Source organism: Branchiostoma belcheri, unplaced genomic scaffold, assembly GCF_001625305.1.
Source record: "Branchiostoma belcheri isolate BF01 breed outbred unplaced genomic scaffold, Haploidv18h27 scaffold21, whole genome shotgun sequence".
In the NCBI taxonomy this organism is placed as follows: domain Eukaryota; kingdom Metazoa; phylum Chordata; class Leptocardii; order Amphioxiformes; family Branchiostomatidae; genus Branchiostoma; species Branchiostoma belcheri.
Window position 1 is genome coordinate 1,315,926 of NW_017803602.1, and position 18,340 is coordinate 1,334,265.

At 40.7% G+C, this 18,340-nt stretch overlaps 1 pseudogene; it reads left to right on the top strand.

The window, feature by feature from the left end:
- The window catches only part of LOC109469620, a 56,574-nt pseudogene that overhangs the window by 4,225 nt on the left and 34,009 nt on the right, over positions 1-18,340 (top strand).

Sequence of the window (18,340 nt, forward strand, 5' to 3'; positions counted from 1 at the left end):
CATAATGGATGTCATTTTCCAATACAGATGAACTTCCATGCTGAGATAAAAATTGATTTTATCATTTTGGCAAGAATTGCTCAAATGCTGAACAGACCTAGAGAGAACTTGTAAGAAGATCACAATGTATTAAACAAACTAGCTAAGATTGTATCAATGACATTTATAGTAATGCTTAGGTATCTTCTGTCAATACTGTCAATTTTGCGTGCATTGTACTTCCTCCTTTATTGTGTGTATATTGGAGTGGGTCTATTTGTGTGTTTGTGTTTTATTACCTCAGAGTATGGAGGAAATGAGGTGTTTGTTCAATGACTATACCTGCTATGATCGGTAGTATTGAGTGACAGGTAATAGAGAGAAGTTGAAGCACCTGTGTTGTGATGGGTACGTAATGGCTAAAGCAACATCCTATCCATTATTGCTAGAGGTTTAGCATCATGAACCAACATGCAGGTCTTTCAAGTCATTTCTTTTCTACCTCCTCAACATGATATAAGGTCAAACAAAATTGAAATGACAAAAAAAAAATGTTCAGCCTGGCTAGAACACTGGCCCTGAAGTCAGATGGGTTAGAGACAAGCTTGCCCCACTGTTGCAGCAGGAACAGGTGGGATGTGTTTTGACATGTGCCTTATTGCTGCCTATTAATGCACCTGGCATCCCCGATCAGATTTAACCAGTCAACAAAATTATGGATCAGAACAATACTTTCCCCTTAACCTGTGATATTTCAGACTGCCAGGGTTTTCACCTGCAAATTGGTTAAGTTGCATGCAATAACCCATGGTTAAGCCTCATCAATTTAATATCTTGGTTCTCAGATTTTTATAAAAGCGACAGAAATGATGCTGGATTGGAATACTAACATGAAAATGAGTCCAAGTGAAATCTGTCAGGTATTGACATTTATTGCCATTTCTTGATTTTCATCACTATTTCATACTTACAACATTTGAAATAGCCTTGAAACAAGCTAGATGCGCATATCTTTACTTTTTGAGTTACAACAGATGGCTAGTTAATCAGCCAGTGATACGAAACAAGCAACTGTTTTCCATCAGTGACACCCCATTTTTGCCTCACAGATAACAGTATTGGGTAGAATTGATTCAACTTACTACATGAATTTAAAAGAATGACCAGAAAATTGCGATGCCTTTCAACCCTGCTTTGTTTTCCCTCTGTTTTCCACAGCAGGTGTCTTTCATATCAACCATAAGCCTGCGCCACAGCGTGTGACAATCTGTTGCCATGCCGATTACGGAACAGAACGCAGACCAGTTCCTGCAGACTCTGGTTGTGTCGCCGCCGGCGGGAGACTTGGAGGGCGACACGCAGCACGCTGTAGAAATCCTCAAGACATACCTCACCTCCATCTCCCCCAAACAGAAGAAGGTTTGTCTGTTTGACTTATTTTTCTCCTTTGGTAAAACATACCATGTATTTACTAATACAAAAGTTATATTCAAAACAAATTAATGTTAATTCACCCTAAATAAAATTACAATCCACTAAGGCAACACAATAACTTAGCAAACTTGGATACTTTAGGCTGACAAAACAAAAGAATTGAGACAAAATGTTGCGGAGAGGTTAGAGGTCTGAAATACTACCTCTTTTCCACTATATCTCCTAAAAACTTCTGTTGTGTTTGTGTATTTTTTATCCATTTCTTAATACTACCTACTTTCTTTGAAGGTCAAGCCAGCCAAGAAGTCGGGGAAGGCAGGTGTGCCGGAGATTTCTGGGCCAATCACCTCGCTGAGCCTGCTGGCAGATGATAAAGACCACCAGGACATTAAAGTTTTCACCTTCAGAAACTGTCCCAGCTTGGAGGAGTTTGGGATAACTCTAACCAACGTCCCCGTGCAGGATGGGGCCAGTAAACAGAAGAAGACGTCAGGAAAGAAGGTTTTAGGGAACATCCAGGTCGCCACGGTAACGAGAGATGGGCACGCTGCTCAGGACAGGAGACTGAAGGTCGGGGATGAGGTCTTAGAGGTCAACGGACATCTGATGGTCAAAGTGTCTCTAGAGAAGGCCAGGTAAGGAAGCATTATTGTGCAGTTTATTTCACTGTGACTGTGAGCATCTGGTGCATGCAACCTGTAGAAGTGACCATTTCAATGATAAGGGCTATCTCAGGTCAAAAAAATATTCGACCACTTTTTGGCGATCCCTTAGATGATTTTTTTCCTATAGACATTAGCCTTAAAAATCCTGTCTGTAGTGACCATCAGATTTTATTGGTTAAGATGGAGATGGCTTCCTAAGTTTTGTTCAAGTTTAAAAAGCTGGCATTTTAGGCTGATAAGGTCAGCTCAGGTGTGCACATTTGCAGACATCCTGTAGGACGACACCTGATTCATGCCATTGATTCCTACTTTTGTCTGACATCTGTATCAAGATGTAAGAACAGCAATAGAGCTTATAAAAGTGATACAATACAGCAGGTGGAAGGAGTTTTAAATGCCCCCAAGAGGGAATCATTAGTGGTATGGGAAAAGGCTTGATGTGGGAAAAACCTTGAGGGGGCAGGCAGGTGTTGCAGGTAATGGTGTATTGTTCCAACAATGGTACTATAAATATACAGCTGTAAGGCACAGATGCCTTTCAGGGGTAACATTACCTCTTAACAGTGTCCGTATCCATGGAAAACACACAAAAGTTACTGGAAGTCTTTAATGTAGCGTATTGGCAAGTGACTGATGTATGCAAATTGTGTTGTCCACTATACTGCTGGTACTTTTGGGATAAGATGAAGTTTTGGAAGTGGTTGAGTTACCAGAGTAACAACTTTGCTTTAGCCCATGAAGTCTTTATAACTTACAATTGCTTTTTAAAGTACTAGTAAGTTGTAAAGACCCTTTGCTTGATATGTTGTTTGTTGGAGCATACATGTACATGTAGATCATCTGCACAAACTTTTTACCTGTCCAGATAATGGCTGGTTACTAGTATATCTAAATTACTATGTTAGAAATTAATTGGTTTATGATCCCACCCAGTCCCAGCTGAGTTGAGTCAGAAAAACAACTTAAATGTCTCCTGTACAATCTAGTAAATTATGGCCTCCTTGTTAGCATTACCGGTACATACTTTTCTTCTGTCATTTTTTGACAGACCTTTTGAGACTACATTGTTACGTGTACTATGTACACCTGATAGGACCCAGACTCATTATTCTGACCTTAGCATTAAAAGACACCTCTATCTTAACAATGCCATTAAGCAGAGTTTTGATAAACGGACTCCAGGCTGTTAATTGTTATTGTCACAAATTATCCCATGGGTCACCTTAAGTACTAGCATGTGGTTGCTACATGTAGATCTGTGAGAGAGGTGGCAGGGCCTGGTCAGGGGAAGACTTCGGTAAGGAGCTTCTTTTGTTTTTCAGGAAAAGTTTTGCTTGTAATGCATCGATGTATAGATGGATGGTACAGGTTTGAAGCATTTTGTGTGATGATAATTATCTAGTCCTTCCAAAGCTGCACTGTACATGGCAGTAGAAAACAGCAGAAGGGTGTTTGTGTATGTGCGTTTGTGTGTTGTAATATATATGATACATATACATTATGTACATGTACATGTACATGTACATAAGCAGATACACAGGGTTATGTTAACTTCTTGATGATAACATTAATCACACTACTCTCTAAGCAGAGGTTAGTAGGGACCATTGTGACCTTTTTAACATGCCCCGGGTACATGTAGCCCTGTCGCTACCCCCACAAAAAAAAAAACAATAAAAACCCCGGCATATTAAAAGGTCACAATCTTCTCCACCAACCTTTGCTTGGAGAGTATCACCAAACATCATGATTGCTGACAATTTGTTACTTGGTTACCCTTATTTAGTTTGACTTCCCCCAGACTTGACCTCTATCCCCTTTTCCAAACAGTGGAGATTCATGGACTTCCTTTTCAGAACCAGGCAGTATGTAATACTGTGTCCACAGATGTTAGCTGTCCTGTGCTTGCCTGCTTTATGTGGTTAATCAGCCATGTAATCACAGCTCTGGGGGTCTGTAGGATGGCTCTAGTCTGGCCTGGTGTACAAAATTACATACACCTATCATGTAATACATGTATGTATGGGGGGTCTGTAGTTTTAAATCTCCAAGCAGAATGTAGCCAAGACACTATCCAATAGGCCAGTCTTATAAGTACCTATTGGATACTGCCTTGCCTATTGGATACTGTCCTCATAATTGGCTCTGTCTTGCCTATGTATTGGATAGTGCCTTGGGTACTAAAAGATCTGCTTGGAGATTAAGTCCATATGCTGGCTCTGGGCTGCAAATGTACCATGTAATTATGTAACACAGACTCTGGGGGTCTGTATGCAGTAGCCCCAGGCTGTACAAATGTACCATGTCATGTCAGGTTTCCCTGAGTACAGTACAGCCTGGGGAGGGACTATAGGCAGGGGAGGAGCTGTAATTAGCTGGGATGTCTGAGATTAGGGGCTGTGGCAGGGCAGGCTTCCCAGCTGCTGCAGAGTACTGAATATTGTGCCTGGATCATGACTGACTCTTCAAACCTGAAATAGACATTCCTCTATGCTAATGAACTTTACCTTAAGCATTTGTCTGAAATTGTCTGATAAAGTCACAAAATGTATAGCCTTAAATAATATCCCTTTTGGTAGTAGGTAAGAGCAAATACAGTTGTATCTGGAACGAAATTTGTATTACCATCAATGGTCACATGATATTACAGGCTGTCATAAAATGCCTTGGAGATATTCCCTACTAATATCTGCAAGATTACATATTTGTAATATTTCCTACCAATGTCTGTAAGATTATACCTCTTGCATGATTCTAATTAAGGGTCTACACAGTATAATCCATCAGTCACTCAAAGTTGAACATTCTGCTCCTGACCTTGAGGTGGCTTACAGATACAGTCAAGGTCAAATCCCCTGCTATCAGCCAGTCATGAAGTTCTGATACCTGCTTGTAACCACGGTGACGCAGGTGCAGTTTTATTGCTGCATTGACCTTGGCTGCTCTTCCCGAAGGGCCAGTGTCAAGGTCGTTACTGTCATGGTGGCTATTTTTGTAGACCACAAATTTAGAACAATTGATTATTGGACAATGGTAATGGTGTGGGTGTGACCACAGCACATTCTGGAGCTTGTACGTACTAATCTCCAAGTACATGTTCACATCACGGTAGATGTAAGTGTAGGGTATTGAAAGGAGAGGCTATGAAAGAGGTCCGCACTCTGTGGCTGCCTGCTTGAACTGTCTCTTCAGACACTGTGGTCTGAGTCCTTTATTCACACATACTAATCAGTTACAGATGTGGTCAGTCTGGTGACAGTTATGACGACTTCCTGTCACAGGGGACATGGGGGGTTGTCGCCTAACAACACATTGCAACATAAGGATCCCGCTCAGTATTCTAGGCATGTTAGTACGTCTTTGGAAAAGGCAAGTCATTGATGAAGTGCCAGACAAAAGCCTGAGATCGAGAATGAGCCAGATCCTTAACATCTGCATGGAGTACCAGGCTAGCTAGTAATTGAGTCTGGTAGAGATTACAATATACAGTCATGTACAAGATGGTGACTCAAACACTTTACACGTTTTTGCTATGCAGAGTGCATTTGAAACGGTATCCTACATGTACTATTACTAGCCAGAGTTTGGCATTATCTTTCACTGGTACCTGGAGGGAATGATGGCATTGAATGCAGCTCTGTAAGGGAAATGGGAATGAACATACAACAGGTGGCAAAGAATCCTTAGAATGAGATCTTAGAAGAGGAAATAGAGGAAACTTGGCATAGATTTGAATGGTTCAGGTCTTGGGAAGATGAAGGTCAAGGAAGATTATGGACCTCCTGGCAGCTTTCCGTGGTACTGCAGCAGCAGAACCTTTTTTTTGTACCTTTTGTCCTTGACATGTTATGGTCTATTTTTGTAGCTTTTTGATGTCTGGAAAACGTGGTATAGATTTGAGCCCTGTAGTTTTCAGACACTGTAATGTGAAAGTCTGTGAACCTCAGAATGAACCTCGCTGTGCCCGAGTTATGATTGATGGACAATCCCATCAGTACAGAGTAAAGTGTCACACAAATAATAAGTATGTGAGAATAAAGGGTCTAAAGTGTCGGGGGAAAACGACAGGCCGTCAATCCTTCAGGGCCACCAAGCTTAAATCCTGGTATTAAATTCCCTCTGGCCCCACTTGTGGAGCAGAGAAGTGGTGATATTTATGATCATTCAAGTCTAGGTCAGGTCGTCATACAAAATACATTTACAGACTGAGCCATTAAACTGGGGGAATGGGGGGGTCTTTATTCTTTTTAACCTCGCTGCTGTCTAAACCTGTAACCAATAAATATACTCAATTCCTAGTGTTTGTTCAGTGTCTTTGTAGTAGAATTCAGTCTTGAAGTACATGTATATCAGAATATCTTTGAGTTAGTGCAGAATGTCAAGATGAGGAGATCTTTAAAAGCATGGCTTTTGCTCTTGAGAAATAATTGTATGTATGTACCAGATAATGTGGGTACAGGATCAATGCTGGAATCAAATCCTGGACTTTAGACTTTAAGCTTTGACAGTTTACTCTCATGAGTTTACACAGCAAAATGATAAAACAGCTCCAACGTCAGATTGCATGCATGAGGAAGCTGAACTTACAAGACTTTTCACTTGTAATGCCTAGAACTCACTCAAAGCTGCGATCCGTGGAAACATTTCTGTGTCGAGTTATGCTTTCAGTCCGTTTTGCACCAGTTACGATGAAAAGCGGGGCACGCTGCTTGGGTGACTGGATTTCATGGGCTTTTCAAACCCCTTGGTCAGCCCTTGGTGTGTCCTGCAACAAAAGACGTCTGTAATACAGCCTGAAATCGAGCCACTTCACTGCACTAATCTGTTCTGATTACCAGGAACTATCTCGATATCTGACACACATTCCGCAAATGTTTCCAATCCGTTCTGGCTAGCAGGGTTATTGCATGAGATGATTGATTCACTTCACTTCAATTCACAGCCTGCGATACTTAATAATATGAAAAGCTGTAACTACCACCTGATTGATTCACTTCACTGTGATTTGATTTGAATTTATTTGGAAAAGATTGTGTAATGTTATATGCAGGTGTCTAGATAGAAATCACGAACTGCATTTTGTAAACAACCAAATTGAATGTTTTTAATTCCTGAAGTCCATCAATAGTGCATAACTAGTTTTTAAGAGATAATTTGTCAAAATTGTCAGAGACTGATGCAATTTACCTATCTTTGATGTACAAATCAGTGTTTAATTTTGTTCCAGGTACATCAGATATCCAGGTCCTGAACTACCTAGTATTAGTAAATGATTTTACATGTACTATATATTAGGTACAAAGCCCATAATACAGTGTTGCAGAGCAATCTTGAGGGTTTACAAAATGTAAATTCCATGTCGGCTAATATTGTACCACCTCCCACAGGTGTTAGCACCTAATACAAATGTATGGAATGTTATGGTAAAGCAGATTACAAATTTGGTTTTAATCCCCCCAACGCTGTTATCTTAAGTAGTCCTGGTGCAGACAGCAGACAGAGTCAATGAAATATTTGTGATAAGGGGTGAGAAAGACGTGTGGGGGGCACAGGTCATACTGACATTCTCTGTCAACTTGACTGTGCTGTAAGATTGTGTAATGGATTCACATACATGTAGCTATTAAAATTCTCAGTAGTTATTGCAGTAAAATGCATGGTGACAATGAATGGTGGAATTCAAAACATCTTACTGCAACATCACTTTTATAATATGTTGACAAAAACAATGTAGCACACCTATGAGCATAGGAATGCAGGGTTTATAAATAGCAGACTCTGTTATAGTTACAGGCAAAACAGATAAACTTACCGTATGGTTGTTTCTGACTGAAAGTACCATTTTCCCATTTCCTTTCCTCAGGATTTAAACCTTGTGATCAGAATTGGAACATTTTTTTTTTGTTTCCTGATTCTGAAGTAAATTTTATAACTTATCTTTTAGCTATTAGATTTAGAAATGAATCTAATATCATGATTATATTTATACAAAGTAATCTATTAAGCACCTGGATAAATTGTCAGACATTTCAGACAGTCTGACTTCTCAGAGAATTTAATATCCAGTTGCTTATTTTGTATCACGTAATATTCTGGATGTCTAGCTTCCATGCATGTATCATGATTATACCTTGTTTGGTAATTACATATATATAACTCACCCATTTTAGATTATGATGCATTTATATATCATATATAGTAATATGAGATAAAAAGACAGTTGTATCGTCAATTTGTTTTTTGTTTTACAACATGCACGTTTCCCTTGATTCCTGCAGGTGGATTGTTGACAGTGCCCTGAAGAGTGGAAAGATGGTGATGGCCATTTTACGCAAGGTGAAGCGGCGAGCCCCCCTGCCCCCGGCCCCGGCCCATCCTGCCCCCCTCCCCCAGGCAAGGTCACCACTCCACATGCCCTGGGAGACTCACGCCTAATGTCCCAGTCTCAGGAAGTCTTGTCTGTATCTAAGACGTCAGGTAAGAAGCTCAGGAAGGCCTCTTCACAAGAAGAACTGTCACATTCTTCCCTTCAAGGTGACTCCAATTTGAGATACGACCCTGCAAGGGAACTGTCCGACAAACTGGACCGACTCATCGCGAGCACGAGCCAACCGCGGCCGGAACATGGCAGCAGTGGAGGCGTTCCTCCGTTACCGCAACAACCTGTCTCCATGGCAACACCCCGTCCCCAGTCCATGCCGCTTGATGTCATGTCCCAGCATGCACCTGGTGATGACATCACCATGATTGACAGGCCTCAGTCTGCCCTGCTGTATGACCAGCAGGGGGGAAAGGGGTAGGTCCCACGAATCCTCCAGTCCCCGCCGACGGAGCCCTCCCTCGTGTAACGTCGGCGGAGAGCCTGGACGACATCTCGGATGTGGAGATGTCGGAGTACCATCCCAGCATGCACCTGGGCAGCGAGCAGCAGGGCGTGACAGACGAGACGATGGAGAAGATGGCAGTGATGGTCGGGCAGCGGTACGGGAGGAAACTCACGCCCAGGGGACTCCGACGGGTAGGTCCTGTTTGTTTGTGTGTTTGTTTGTGTGTTTGTGTGTGTGATGGAACTGACAGTGGAGCAGCAGTATGGGAGGAAACTCATCCAGGGGACTCCGACATCTCCCTGGTAAAGTAGCTTTTGGTACTAATTTGTATATTTTATTACGTTATGGAGCTTTACAGCAAGGAGAAGGTTAATTGAGTCAGATACAATCACTATATATAGTAACTGTAACTTAAGTACTTCACAAGAAAGCAGTTACTCAAGAATGTGGATAGCATCCACTATTTGTTGTCAAACAGTTTAGTTAAGATAGCAAGTTTTGGTAGTTGGATTCCTGATAGACTGAATTACGGTGAAGCTTATGTTTTTTTAAACATTAGCTACACTTGAAAAAGTTCCATGGTTCACCCCAATAAAAGACAAAATTTAATGCTTTTCTCCTTTTTTTAAATTTTGGGACCTTAAAAACACAATCCACAGAATTTCCCTGTTCCAGCCAAGGTACTACAGGTTATATCTTTATCTGAAAGCGTTGACTAACAGCACGGCTCCTGTAACAGCTGGTGGCATGTACACAGGCAGGAATGCTATAAGCTGATTGGCTAACAATAATCGCGTTAGATGAGCATCAGCCAGGCATGCAGGAGCCAGATGGTTTGGGTGAAGTTTTGTTTATCTGAAACGTCTTGTGTTTCTATGACCCCAATAAACTATCATCATGTACCAAAAATCTAAGAAATCTGTCAAACCAACCCCCCACACCTAATAGCATTTCAGAGGTCAAGATTTCAAAATTACATGCCCCCAAACCCCCTAGGTTTCCTGCATTTGGTGCTCAACATGAAATAACGTCAAACAAAACTGAGATGACAGAAAAAATATTAAGGCTGGGTAGAATACTGGATCTGCTTTATATCTAGGAGAACTAAGTCTTGATCATTTTGACACGTTGCATTTCAATTTGTTTTAGTTTGTGTACACGTAAATCTCTGTTGTCACTGTAAGAAGTGATGATTTCCACAATACTGGATTGTGCCAGCCATGTAAAGTCTAATCAAGGTTTAATGCACTACATATAATGGAACACATGATTATTAATAGGGCCCGAGGTTCGTTAGGTGTACTAAGACTCAGTCAGTTTTTGATGTCACTTTATTGGCAATAGAAATCAGACTGTATCAAGAATAATGGAGCATGCACAGCCACACATCAGCGAAAATGTCTTCAGTCATCAGAAAAGTTTGAAACATTATCAGATATGCGCAGTCAGTGTAATCCCTGGGAGCTGAATTTTGCAATTATATAAATCATTAAGGTTGAGTTGCATTTGTTTTAATATATGTACATGACACTAGTGTACAGTGTAAAGCTTTATTGTACCAAAAGAAAGAACAGCATAGGATCATTTCCAAATTCCAAAATAGAAATACAAAATAAATTGTACTTTTGGGAAAAAAACAAAATTTCAAATAGTAGAAAGTTGAAGCATGAAGCCAATATAAAAATGGAAAACTGGACGGACAACTTTCTGTGTACACTCAGGCATACCAGGCCCTCAGAGTAATGTAGAGATGTGTAAACTGTCTCAAATTTAGTCAATGTCATTATGTATCAAGTCAAAGTTCCTTCCTGCACCTATATATGGTGCATAGGGTGCATGGTACCCATCTTCTTTAGCCCTTGGGCCACACAGTTGTTCAATCATTGCAGCAGGGGGCCTGTATGACCTAAGGTTAGCTTGCTAGAACTACTGATATATCAGTTAGACGGAATAAATCCTTAGAACTATGTTGGAGATTGATGGAAATTGGGGGCAAATTTCTCCCAAAAGTCAATTTAGATTGATTTGAAAATCAATACCTTTTTTTATGGTGTGACCTTTAGTTGTTATTTTGTAAAGTACTGTGCAGCAATATGAAATGAATCTGCCCCGGCAATGTATAAGAAATCCATTTACACGTAGCTATTCAAGGAGGGTTGTCTCCAGGACCTGTTCCTCTGTCCTTGGAGGAAACTTTTAATTTGCTTCTTTGGGACAAAATTTCCCGGTAACCCTGTTTGCCTGAACTTCAAGTTTGCTTCATGAAAGTGTAAAAGTAGCATTTATTTTCAATGGGTTGGACTTTACACAATTTTCTGGGATAGTGCAGGACCTTCCTAGTGTTGAGAGCACCCTAGCTCCCACCCTGTATAATAAGTGGGATATGGAAAAAGGTCAAAGCTGGAGACAGCCATTGGCTTTAAAATGTGACCTTCAAGTTGGTAGAATGATGTTGCCTGGCAAAGGCACAATCTGGCATAATAATGTACAGATTACTTTTTGTATCATACAGAATGATGGATTGCTATTCTGCGACATCTATATCCCTTGACTCTTAGTTAAAAAGATGGATGAAAAATCATGCATGGATTGATAGTTAATTACTGTTATCCACCAGTGGAAACATATAGGGCCTGGATAGGGTATAATGTTCAGAGAGTTTTAAGGGCAAATTTTATCTTCGTAACAATTTTGAAGCATTTCAATACATAGAGAGAGATGTTAATGTTTATAATGTATCAGGGCAATGGACTTCTTTTGATACATGATCTGTTTCTATTGGAAGTAGGTATTAGACGATGGACTTCCAGTTATATTTTGCAGCCCTTCTCCCGTGTCCTGAGTGATTTGCAACTGACAGTAGTACAATAACTAATCTAAATGCAAATTCCCTCCATGAAGTGGGCTGGACCCAACAGTTGCCGACAACTGCCTGGACTGACATTTTCTGTAATTCCATTGAGTTGAATTGTTGGGAAATCAATAGGCCTCAGCTGGAAATGTTGGAGTCAGTCTGGGCAGGGATGTTATGAGCGCTGAGAGGAGTTCCAGTATTGTGGTAGGCCACATGCACATGGTGTAGGTGTCATTAGCACAAACTTCCAGTCTGGAAAGTAATTTCCTAAAAGAACAGATGGGGGCCTGTAAGAGTAAGAAGGTATGTGTGAAATAAGCACACACAAGTTAAACTTAAAGTGCTCCAACTGTAAGACTTTTCTTACATCTTAAGCAGTCTGTCATCCCTTGCATCTTAATGTATATTTTCCCTGGCAACCATAGTTTTGTATAAGGAAAATTATTTATTATACTTATTAAGCTTAGCCGAAAAGTACGTTTTCTGATTGATCTTAACAAGTATCTTGAGACCATGATATCTTCATGACTTATGGATGTGTCATGACAAGAAGTACACATTGTCTTATGAAGACTAATTGATAGAAGACAACATTATAGACATTCTATGTATAGACTGACTGCATCAGTGTTGTGTGTGATAGAAGAAACAAAGGGATTGAAGGAAGTTACCTTCGTGAAAATGAAGGTATTATTTCAGATGTGCCTGTAGTAGGTCTCTTTGTCTGTGTTTCCAGATACTAGTAGTAGTGGTCAGTTTACCTTATATAATTAGTTCTTGATGGATTTTGATGATATTCAAAGGTATGTGGGTAGGTCCTGGGAAGACAAAGGTCAAGGTCAATTTTGGGCCTCCTGGCAGATTTCCTTGGTACTGCATGCAGCGGAATTTTTTGGTACACATATCTTTTGTCCTGCAGACAAGCTATATATAATGGTCATGCTTCCTGGAGACATGGGTAACTTGCTGCGGCCATAATCGTGAGTGATCATGAGGACAAGGCAGCTGGCAGTGTTAGTGATGCTTACAGAAGTGTGCCAGTTGTGTTTAGGCCATGTTGATTTGATTATATGGATGACATCCTCCGGGAGCCCCAAAACTGATGCGCGCGTGCGAATAAAAAAAAGTTTTGCAAAAAAAAAAGTTCTTTTCATTATGAAATCTACGTGGTCATGAGGGTTGAGCAAATGGCACAGAATATGGTTTGGCGAATAATCTAGTCTTCAAGTTCATTTCTTTACAATTTCGTCTTTTTTGTTTGATTTTGGCATTCTACGACATTGGTATAGTTTTTATTAATTTTTTTTGTAACTTATGGTATATTTTTGCTCATTTTGCAACTGTTTTGTATGATTTACAGTATGGTTGAAAACTTTTTTTTTTTTGGAAACGGTCGAAAATTCATGCGCGCGCGGATGTCATCCATATAATCAAATCAACATGGCCTTACCTCTAATTGCTGAAGTGTGCCGCCGTTATTCTTGTGAATGCCTGAGGCACACTGCTGTCAGGTTTGTTTACAGAAGAATTTTATTTGTACCTCTCAAAGGAGCAATGTGTCAGTTAGATATATGGCTAATATTGCTTGATATTGAAACTGTAAATTGTTCATGTTTCTTCCCATCGGAAGCCTATAATTGTTTTGTTTTATGTACAGTATTTTATGGTGTCTATCAATTTGTTTATAGAACCACAAGATGTTGTTTTGTTTTGTTTAGAGAAAGATTGCCTCTGTGTCATTTTGTTAACCTGTTGACAGTTATTTTGTTAACGTACTAGGTAGACAAACAGTTCATGTTTTTTTACAGAACCAAATGTTTTGTTTACAACACCATGTAAACATTTGTTACTCTCTTGCTTACAGAAACGACATGTTGTGAAGATGCATCTGCTGAAGGAACAGGGGGGCCTGGGGGTGCAGATTGCAGGGGGAAAGGGGTCAAAAAAGGGGGACATCGGCATCTTTGTCACCAATGTGGAGAAGGGAGGAGCTGCACACAGGTGGGAAGCACTGGTCTGTCCATCTGAAAAATGCAACCCTGAAAGCCCTCCACTATAAATTCTAGACATCCAATCCTTCTAATCAGTTTAATGTACTTTTGATAACATTTTCAGCACCAGGGACAGCACCAGTGTATGGAATCAAAGTTGGATATTTTGCTGCATTATCACTTGCCTGTGGGGCTGGAGACCATCTCACTATTCCCTGTGCAGATGTTAATTTTAGATCAGACACATGTACAGTACAGATTCATGTACATTACAGATTCCGACACAAGGCAGAGTTGTCTGCACTATCAACAGAGGAACAACGTAGACCCATCAAACCCTCGGTAGCCTAGACTGGCTGTCTGCCCAATCATGTACTTACTTTATCATAAGGCATCATCACACTAAGGGCCAGTCTGTAACACTGCAATGTCAGGAATTACAGACAAACCATCAATCAATCAGAATCAAGGTCGCAAAGGTCCACAATAAAGCAAAATATTGATGACTCTGTACTACATGTTAACTCACGAAGTCAGTTTGTGTAGGAATCCTGGTCACTGGGGTTATGGGGGACTCTACAGGTCCCAGGATGTTCAATTTGTGTTCAAAGTGCCTTTTAGACCTTGTTGGTGAGTTTTTGGCACCCAAGAAGTACATGTACATGAGGTCGCATGGAAAGAAGGAATTTGAATGATTATTTTGTCCACCATAACCTACTGATAGTGTACTCTGCAGATACACTCATTTGCATTCGTGTAACAACTCTCTTTAGAAGTGATGTATTGATGTGACAGCTTTATTGCTGACTGGGACCTGTACCATCTTCACAACTAGTGACAGGACAGACCCTTCCTGTTTCTGGGCTAATCTCAGGTTCTTCCCCACCCCAGGGACGGGCGTCTCCACCGTGGGGATGAGATCCTGATGGTGAACGGGGGCAGTCTGATCGGCCTGTCACACGAGGAGGCCGTGGATCTGCTGAAGTCTACAGGCAGCCTGGTACAGCTGGTCATCGCTACCAAGGTGGGACATCTGCCATGATAGATGTTTCTTATAGTTATGTGAAAGGTGCCAGTTTTAAAACTTAAGTCTGTCTTTTTGTTTGCGAAGAGTTACTTCTGATGCTGAACTGTAAAGGCAACCAGGAAAAATTGTCATCGTGCTTATGTGAACTATCATTCATTTGCACATGAGCAGGATGCTAATGGGAAGCCCTCGTCAAAATTCAGAAAAAGATATAGAACATATATATCTTTTAAGATTATAGTTAACCAGCCTTGTAAAAGCAGGATGGAATCATCTGCTCATTGCCAATTTGTCCTTGGGAAACCCATTGTGACATTTACCTTATAATATTAAGTATAGAGGCACATTATGGAAGACATAAAAATCATTTTTCTTCAATTCAAAAGCTGAAAACTTACCTGAACCACTATGTGATGCTACATGCTAGTTTTGGGTGAAAATGTTGATTGTTTAGAAGAAATTTACAGTGTTAACAATGTTTTCCGTTTTCTTCCCAGCATCCTCCAAAGGACAAGAGCAGGAGGAAATACTCCCCAGACTGTTCCCAGGTTCCCATGACAACCGTACCCCTTCCAACCAATCAGCAAGTGGAGGGTCAAAGAGCCATGGACACAAGCACTGAGCCTGAGACATCACTTGACCAGCTGTTGTTCCCAGGACACCCAGCAATAGAAAACAGTCCTGGTGCCATAGAACATCTGTCACATGACCAGTTCTCATCCCAAGAGCACCCAGCGGTGCAAGGAGATGTTCCAAGTGCCTTGGACGCAAGCTCTCTCGATGAGACATCACATGACTTGAGCTCCTCCCCAGACCACCCAGCTGCACGAGGGATGCGACAGAGTTGGAGCCTGGAGGGCATCAAAGATTTTGCAGAGATGGGCAAGGTCGACCGAAGGTTATCACTTCAAGAGGTTAAACTCAAGCGAGGCACGGTACAGAACCACATCAGAACACTTTTTCCTGTCAACATAGTACAGCAACACCTGCACTTAAAGGTATCCAATGCAATTTCAGGGTGGCAAAATCAAAAACATTCATGAGGAAATCTGTCTGATACTGACATTAACTTTTTCGTTATCATTTCATACTAATAAGGGTACCACTTATTAATAGCTAGAACCAGCATATGATACAAAACAAGAAACATTTTTCCGTTAATAACATTGTGTTAATTTTTTATATTAGTATACAATGGGATAGGATTGATTCAACTTACTACATGTACATTAGATAAAAAAATGACCAGAAAATAGACTTTGAAAATCCACCCTGAAATTGCATTTGATGCCTTTAAACTTGCAAACCTGCAATGGGAACAATGTACAATGATACATGATAACTTTTACCTTGATTTTCTGCAAGATTTGCTCATTGTGCTCTGTTCACCTCTCACTTAGTTATAAATCCAGGAACAAGCCTAATCAATGGTATTGATTTCTAACCGAGAAGATATGGATTTTGGAGTCATGACAACAATCCCAGAATCATTGCATAATCATACAAGTGTACACACATATATGGAGATCAATATGAAAGGTACATCAGAAATAGCCTAAATGTTGATATTCTGGAAGAATTGAGTTCCATTAATTCCTCCTGTCCATTTTCCCACGTTCATCCTAAAATCATTTCATGATTATGACTGCCAATATTTTCCGATCAGATCATGACATCACACAAATATGGAGATCAATATCATCCTTGCCTGACTGTTTCAATTGTCATAATCTAATTTTCGGCCCAGTTAAGTTCTTTTAACTTTCCTCTGACATTCAGGATTACGTGAAGACAAGACGTTCACAGAGCACAGCCATGTTTGAGCGGCGGCACTCCCCTCCCATTGTGACGACGATTTCGCTGCTGAAGGGAGTGGGGGGCAAGGGTCTGGGCTTCAGCATCGTGGGGGGCGAGGACTCCGCACGGGGCAGCATGGGCATCTTCATCAAAACTATCTTCCCTGGAGGCGCCGCGGCTAAGGATGCTCGGCTCAAGGAAGGTTTGTTTGTTTGTTTGTTTGTTTGTGATTGTTTTTCATGGTGACCTGACCTGAGTTCAGGAGCATAACACGAAATTTCTTTCTTAGGAGTTAACTCTGCACACAGAAAAAAATTGAACACATTATATACACTAGTCTTGAAGACCTAATACATGATATCAGCTGGACTTCAGCCAGGTTTTTTATGTTCTCAAAGGTTGCGTTTATTTGTTTGACAAAGAGTTAATTTGAATAATACAGGTTTGCTGACTTTCACCCCATGTAATGCTTTGGTATTTTTTACACAGTTTCCCACGGTCAAAGTTCTCAGAAATGCTTTAACCGCTGAACACGCTAGTTGGGAACAATGCAAGACTTTGCACCTTCAGTGTGGTTTGGTTGACACAAGAGGTACAAAAACAGCCTGTTTGTCTGCTCTGTTCAGGAATGTTTGAACTGGAGTGCAACTTCAACCACATGACTGAGTATAAAAGACTTGTGGGTTTACTGATAGCAAATCTTGTGACTGACTTTTTGAAAAGGTTGACATTTCTATCAGAGATGTGTTTGTTTTCTTTGAGTCTAAGAATCAAAGTTCCAGGGTGAGAAAACTTGTAATCATGATGATGCACTAGTGTAAAGAAAGGCCATTGAACATGACCTTTGGCACTCTCAACTACAGTCAAATTTGCCCAATAATATTAAGCAACCACCTCTATAAGCCAGCCATCTGGTCATAACAACCGCTTTTTCTCAGTTCCAGTTATTTTCCCCATAGACGCAATTGATTTAAGAAACTTGCCTAAGCCAACCACTTTTCCAATGTGACCACAATTGACACTACTAACATGTGTGTTGGACCGCACATAGCCCAATCTCTGCCTATGATGACAGCATCATTTTCAACCATGGTTGAAAACATTTTTACATGAGAAGGCTTAACAACCAAAATCCATTATGCCACACTGTCCCAAATGTTGATCTCTATTCTGTTGTTAAATGTAAGGTCATAAGTGGATCTAAGACATGGGCCTCCTGACCTCAGGATGGCAATCCCTGTGGAATTAGGGTCAGGTTGGTTAGCACTTAAGATGTTAATTAAAGATCTTATCTTAAGATGTCATCTTGTTCAACATGACATCTTAAGTGGCTCACAGACAGTGTCTTAAGTGGCTTTAAAATGGCCTCACAGGGGCGATCCCTGTGGAATGAGGGTCGGCTGGGTCAGTGCCAAAGGGCTGCTGCTCCATCTTTGGTGTAGCTCAGCGCTGCCTGGGAGGAGAGTACTCATGCTGTGTAGTACATAGATCTCTTGACCTGTCGGAGCTATCTGCACATATATGTCTTTGTCTGTTCTAAACTGACTGATCATGACTAGTACACCATCATGTAGTAGGAGTAATCTAGTAAGTGCTCACTGATATTAACTGTACCAAACGTGTCACATGGAATCAGGCAGCAGGGAGAGATATGTACATGTAGCAATATGTAATCATACAGAATTAAAGTAGTACACAAAATATAATGACTGTTTCTTCTGGCAGGGTTGATTGAGATTTAAAACATTAGATAGTAAAAAGAATAC